This window comes from Quercus lobata, chromosome 12, assembly GCF_001633185.2.
Source record: "Quercus lobata isolate SW786 chromosome 12, ValleyOak3.0 Primary Assembly, whole genome shotgun sequence".
Classification (NCBI taxonomy): Eukaryota; Viridiplantae; Streptophyta; class Magnoliopsida; order Fagales; family Fagaceae; genus Quercus; species Quercus lobata.
Window position 1 is genome coordinate 11,304,357 of NC_044915.1, and position 7,297 is coordinate 11,311,653.

General features: G+C 33.2%; 1 long non-coding RNA gene across 1 annotated transcript; it reads left to right on the top strand.

Moving 5' to 3' along the window:
• Window positions 1-1,455: 1,455 nt before the first annotated feature.
• Window positions 1,456-3,357, top strand: LOC115969857. The gene is made up of 3 exons (XR_004087087.1): window positions 1,456-1,688; window positions 2,253-2,438; window positions 2,547-3,357. It is a non-coding gene; the product is annotated as an uncharacterized LOC115969857 (long non-coding RNA).
• Window positions 3,358-7,297: the final 3,940 nt, after the last annotated feature.

Below are 7,297 nucleotides of genomic sequence, written 5' to 3' on the forward strand. Positions count from 1 at the left end.
CCCGTGGGTTAAGTTCGGGTATGAAAAAACCCGGCCTGAACCCGACCCATTGCCATTTCTACGACTCACCGTTTACTGCCTTTTATCTTCTTCTTCTTCTCTCTACACTGATTTTTTTCTTCTTTCTTTCCTCCCAAACCACTAATCTGTACTGTGATTCAATTCCTTCACAACCTAGCCTCAGCACCGATCTCTCTCTACTAATCCAGATCAACAAAAAAATTTGAATCCCAAGAACATTTGCAGCCGATCTGCATGAGAGAAGAGCCTGGGAAAAAAAAATGGAGCTCAAAGCCTCAAACACTGTTTGTGGTCTCTATTAGTTGGTGGATGTGCGAGAGATAGACGATTGTAGGTTTGAAACTCTGTTTTATTTACTTATTTTTGGTTTCTGGTACTACAAAATTATTGTTGCTGTGAAAATTGGGGACAAATGGAAGGAAATTGAGGATTTTTGGTGTTCGCTTTCAAAATAAAAAATTCGGAGCTCAATTCTCCCAAACAGGCCGACCCTAGACATTTTGGGGTCTAAAGCAAGAATTAAAAATGAGGTCTTTTTTATACCTATATATTAATTAAATTAATGTTTACTTAATATTTTTATATTATAATATATTTTATTTAAAGTCTATTTTTCTTGCCTTTTGAGATGTAAATTGACTAATTAAATTTTTGTATACAAGTTTTTCTAACATCTCCTTTTCAATCGATAATATAGCTAATCCACTTAATCTTTCTTGGGACATTGTCGATCTTAGATATGATTTTATTAATTTTAATTTTGAAAAACTTCTTTCTACAGAAGCTACAGTAACAAGTATTGTTAGTAGAATCCTATAAGCAATGCATGTATTTGAGACTCATTATTTCTTGCTCATTTGTGATATTTTCATCTAAATTTTGTGTTATATTTTGTTTATTTCTAATAACAAATTTATCCATTGATCCTTTTTGAGACTCAATTAATTTTTCTTTTTTTAAGTTTTTCATATCCAGATGCATATTTTTCAATAGACATTTTTAATCAAACAATATATTTATAAATATTAAAATAAAAAATAACTTTCAAGTGTAGAGCAAATGAGAAATAGAACCTGATTTATATAAAAAGTATTCTTGTAGTTTCAAAAAATAATAATAAGATTTTAGCAATCTCAACCTGCATAAATAAAGACTTATTCAATATATTACCACTAACTAAAAAATATATATATATATATATATATTTATATAAACACAAGGCTTATTAATTTATAAGATACACCCAAAAAAAAAAAAAAAGGCTGAATCTTATTACAAAAACGGCTGAATCTTTAATATCTTTACAAAACCAGGCTTTATAAAAAAGAAAAAAGAAAAAAAACTTGAAGGCCCAAAACCAGGCCCAATCTCAGATTCTCAATCTTATTACAAGTGAAGTCAAAGTGCCCAAACCCCAGATATTCATACCTGAAGTGAACGGCTGGTGAGCACTGAGCAGTTGAGGGAGGCGGAGAGCAGATTCAGAGAAAGAATGAGAGAGGGCCTGAGAGGCGGACTGGTGGAGAAACCGAGAGCTTGAGCAGTTGAGAGAGGCGGTCCAGGCTTGCTGCCTTGCTTCAGTTGCTTGAGCAGATGAGAAGTGAACAGTGGAGTGGAGAGAATCAGAGAGAATGAGAGACAGAGAGAGGCGGAGAGCAGAGAGAAAGGTAAAATTTTTAGGGTTTGAATTGTTTTATTTGTTTTGATTTGTGATTGTTTTGTGGTCAATCTCTTAGACCGGATTAGTAGTTTATCTGGATGATTTTTGGTTTGTCTAGAGGATAACAATGTTTAACCGGATTTTTGGTTCATCTGATACTATTTTTTTTTTGCCCCTACTCGCCTAACTCGCCTAAGGGAAGGGCCGGCCCTGCTCCCAAAATACTAAGTTTTGAGTTTTTGTGCGTATGTTTGTGTGAAAGTTTGGTAAACTCAGATGGGTCAGAATATTTAGTGTTGTATTTAGACTATATGAATGAAAGTTTGGATTTTTACTCGGGTTGAATTTGTGTTGTGTTTGCTATTTGTAGGTGTTCTTCTTTGCAATTATCTCTGCGCGTGAGATTGAAAGTTTGGATTTTTACTCAGATTAGATAATTTTTGTATGTTAATATTTGCTCTTAGGTGTTCATTTGTCATGTCATGTATGTAATTATGTATATATGTATATGAATAAAAGTTTGGGGTTATTTTTATTTTTTACTAATATCCTATGAATTTGGTGTATGCAGGCGTTCTTTCTGCGATGTAGGATTGGCTTTTCATAGATGAATCAATGTAATCTGTAATATTGGTTGTTGGAGGTAAAGAGATTAGAGGCTCTATCTCTGATCTGAAGGGACCCTATGGTTTACCCCAAGCCTCGGTGAGTTGTGGTTTTGGCTAACAATCCATTGAGGTCCTTGAGATGGCACAAGGTAAAAAAAATTTGTGACCTATTCTTTATATTTTTATGGTTCTGTTGTTGAATGTTATAGGCTTTTGAGGATTTTAGATTTATAGGTTTTTTGTTTTTGTTCACACAGACAGTCATCAAGCAGAGGATTGTGATTCCAAGGCTGCAGCAGAGCAAGGGTGAGTTGTGTTCTTCGTGTTTGCTTTGATTTCAAGTTTAAATGCTTAAAAATTTTAATATATGAAGAAGGGGCTTGGTTTTTCTTGTATATATAAAAAAAAGTGAAAGATTCTACCTACAGTGATTTAGTGATTTTTTGGTTTAGTCAATGCAAAACTCACCTTTTCATTACTTCTTTTATTTGGTTCACAAATGTCCAAAACTCAATGTTTTTGCATGGGAAAGAAAAGCAAGTCTGAGGCGGGCAAAGAGCAAGATGCATCTTCTTCTTCTGACAGACTCAACAGAGGGATAAGCTTGAGCTGAGTACGTGTAATGCAATCGGAGAGGATAGCGCTTCACTTTCAACACGATCTTTAGGTTTAAGAAAAATAAAGGGATTCGTTTGCTCACATAATAAAATGCACAGTTTTGGAAAGAAAAACGGAGAGAGATGGGATAGCACAGGGAGATATGAGATGGAAAGCTTATGTGGTGCCACGTGTATATCTCTCACTGTCTCACTGTCTCACTTTTCTGATTTTTCCCTCTCTTGAAATGCCCAAATGGGCAAATCCTTCTTCTCATTCTCTTATTTCCCTCCTAAAATCCTCAGGTGTCTCTCTGTTTCTGTGCAGTAGATTTACACAGTTTCACATGATTAGAAGTTCAGGGTAGTTCAAACTTTGGAGAATAGAACAATTTTTAGCGCTACTGAGTGATTTAATATATATATATATATATATATATATTCCCCCTTTTGTTGGAGTTTTTTTTTTTTTTTTTTTTTTTTAACAGGTATTCACAATAGATTCTGAATACACAAGGAGGAAACAAAAGCTGAAACGGGAGCAACAAAAGGTATGTGAATTCACATATGTGTGGCCTTTTTGTTTGACATCATGAGTATAGTTGTTCATTTTACTTTTTTAGTTTATCTTTGCTCCTAAAGTGGGTCCCATTGTATTGTCAAGTGAGTCTCATTGCTCCAAAAGTCAGTTTTTAGTTTTATTTTTTTTATTTACTTTCATAAAAAACTTTTCAGTTTCAGCAAAATAAGTAGTTTCAGCTTTTATCTCCTTTATTTTTTCCACACAAAAAAACTTTTATCACTTGCATGTGCTAGGATTATGCCCTTTCATTCTTTCATGAAATTTAATTACATAAAAAATTGATATTATGAGGTTTCATTATTCTAAACGACCTTTCCAATGTGATAGAACTGTTCATCATTTCCATGTTAAAGAGTATGCAATATTGAGCTATTTTCTTTACCTGTAACTATCCAATTTCATCTGAAGGTTGTAATGATGGTTGGAGCAGGGAAGTTGGTGAGAAAGATTGGTGGAAATGACGGGAGTAGAGACACATATGTATAGATGTGCAATCCGAAGTTTTTATTCTTATTTTTTATTTTTATATATATATATATATATATAAAGTTTTTGTTTGAAATATTTTTCCAAATTTTTTGTTGTTTGCAAATTTAGGCTCAATTGACTATGGGTGTTGTATTTATATGATTTTGTTATGAGTTAGCTATGTTTGGATTGTGGAATTAAAAAATTGAGACTCCATCTTGATTTTGGAAATCAATTCTTTAAGGTATTTGTGTTGCATGCAAAATGTTTTATGAAAGCTTCCAATGTAGAAGTATTTGAGTATTTAAAAAAGAGGCATGGATTGATACTCTAATACTCCATTATGTTATTGTAGAGTAAATGTTTAAGCCATTTTCTCAATTTAGGCTCAACAACACTGAAAACACTACAACCTTAAAATTATGCTTTTTTAAAATAGGGAATTGGTTTAGACTTCCTTTTAAAGTATTGCAAGTTCTTTAGAAATATACTTTTACTATCAACAATATAGTTTCATTGTAGTGATTGTCTCTAACTTTGCCAAGAGTTTCAGTTCATTGTTCAAAAATAAATATTTTGTTCAGATTTTTATTGTTCAGAATTTTGTTCAGATTTTTATTGAGGACCGAATGATGGAGACCTGTTTTGGTTTCTAATTTTGACTCTTTGAACATCCTAAACGATGCCGTATATGGAAAGAAACAGACACTGATTTGCCTCAATCAGATCCTTCAACCTTAGCTTTCAATTTTCAACAGGTAATCATTAGGTCTTCCAGTGTTCTATTTTTATATTTTATCATTAAGTAATTATTCAGTTTTTGTGTTGAGGAATTTTTTTTAGTATTATTTTTTTATTTTTGTTGTTGTTGTGAATGTTGCACATTTTCAAATGGGGAATATGTGAAATTTGGTTTAGTGGAATTGGAGAAAGGGTAGTTAGTATTTAGTGCTACAGAGGAGGTACCTAAAATTCTGTTTTACAAATTATTTGTTTCAGTGGTTATAAAACTCTATGTTTTTAGGTTTGAATATTATTAAACTGTAGTATGCAGGAACCTCTTGGCATGAGCTAAATTATATTTTAGACAATATGTTGAATTACTAGTCCCTGAATTACATGGCATGCAGTAAATTTTAGTACCTTCAATAAATTTGGAGGATTTCTTGTAAAAATTTAATATATTTTAATTATTCAACTGTTGGTCTTTTGAGCTGTTGCCATCCTCTTCTTTTCCTTTGTTATAGTCTTGAGAACTAATGCAAGACATATTGAATCATGTCTTTAAACAGTTCGGCAAGTTCAACTCTATAAATTTTTCCTTCAATGGTTTTTCATATTGTTTAAAGTCTAGAAGTTCCAATCCTAGTTCTTGTAGGTATGTGCTACTTATATTTTATCATGGTCAGCTTAATTTACCATCTTCCGACCATAAATGGATGTTAACTTTAATGCTTTTAATTGCTTTGAAGCTTTTTAAGACATTTAACTAGTTTGATTCTACTTATGTATGTGCCATGTTGAATCTTTAAGTTTTTCAGTACCTTATAGACCATGAACTAAACATAAAAAAGAAAAAAGAATTGAACTATCTTTTTTTTGGATGTCTTATCAACCCATATGAATATGTAATTATCTTCAATACTATATTTGGTTCTACATACATAGATGAGTATACCGACTAGTTTAATTAGAAAAAAAATAAAAGAATATGCTTGTGTAGAGTATACTGAGTAGTGAGTATACAGAATATTTTAATTAGAAACAAAAACAAGGTTGACACTTGATGGTTCCTTGTGTATGTTGAATATATACATTTTTTTATGCCGAGTATACATTAAAAAAAACAGAGTTGATAGTTCTTTTGTGTATAATTATATGGGTTGAGTATCATTTTATGCTGAGTATACCATTTCATTAAATATGAAATATGTTTGTATTCGAAATATGGATTCAGATATGAAGGTTGTCTGTGCAAATCCTTATTTGGTCGAGTTCATTGAGTTTCCAATAGTCTTGACTTCTAGGTTTTCTAAAAAATTATATATGTTTGTTGCATTTACCAAGAAACGTTATATTACTAGGCATAATGCCAAGGAGAAAGCCATTTTGTTGCACATGAACTATGGTCATTTTTAGAGAAATGATTGAAAGACTCAAAATTAGTCAACTATCCATAAGAATTAGGGTCTAGATCGTCCGTGTCATGAAGCTTGTTTACTTATTGATGCAATTTTAAAGGCCGTTGCTAATTTCCACTATTCTAGTAAAATTCATGGTGGGCTCAGATATCTTGAGAATTATTTGATATAATATGATATCGAGAAGAATGTCAAAGTTTTGTTGATTCATGACAAAATGGATGATAGTATATCTGGAATGGGGAAAAGGGGTGTCATATAATTTCTGGCCAAGCTCTTAAAAGTGTGATTGTAGAAATTACCCAAAAGATTTCAAGTGGTTATGCAATTTAATTACTAATTGTCATGGGAGCAATTATTGGATACGTATTATCAAATATCCCTCCCTCTAAGAGAATTGCTTTTATTGTGCGGATTAGGATGTTGCTTCTGAACTCTTAGTTATATGTTGTTACTATCATTTCCAATGAACTCAAGTTTTTGGATGGACTTTTTAAGGATTGGCAATAAAAAATTCCTTTTGAGACTTCCTATAAAGACTCTCTATATTGATGGTTGTGGAATTTACTTCAATGAACCAATTGATTAAACATCAATAGAAAAGCTCCTTCGATATGTTGGAAATTTCATGATCCATTTTAGGGTTGTCCACGGGTCGGTTTGGGTCGGGTTTGTGCCCAACCCAAAACTAACCTGCCAAAACTAGGTGGCAAAACATTGAACCCGTTGTCGACCGCTAGAGTAATTGGATTGGGCGGATCAAACCATCAACAGGTGGCGGACGAGTCGGTTGGAGTCAGATTTGAGAAGACGGCAAGAAAAACTCAGATCCGGCGAAAATCTCATTGGATTCTATGAGATTTCGCCAGATTCGGTGAAAATCTCATCGGATTCGATGAGATTTCGCTAGATCCAGTCAAAATCTCACCGGATCTAAGTGAAATATCATTGGAATCTAGGGTTTTTCGCCGGGATCCGGAAAACTTTGGCCGGAATTTGGGTTTTTTTTTCACCAGAATTTGGAAAACTTTGGCCGAAATCTAGAAATTTTCGTCGGACTCTGTGTTTCTTCAGTCGGTTTGGGTTTTTCAGGTTTTAGGGGAGGAAAACGGAGATCGACTCGTTGGAATCGGTTTCTGGGGTTGAAGATCTGTCGTCAACCATCGGAGTAGTCGGGTCGGTCGGAGTCGGATCAGATCTGGTTGGTTTCCTCTAGTGGT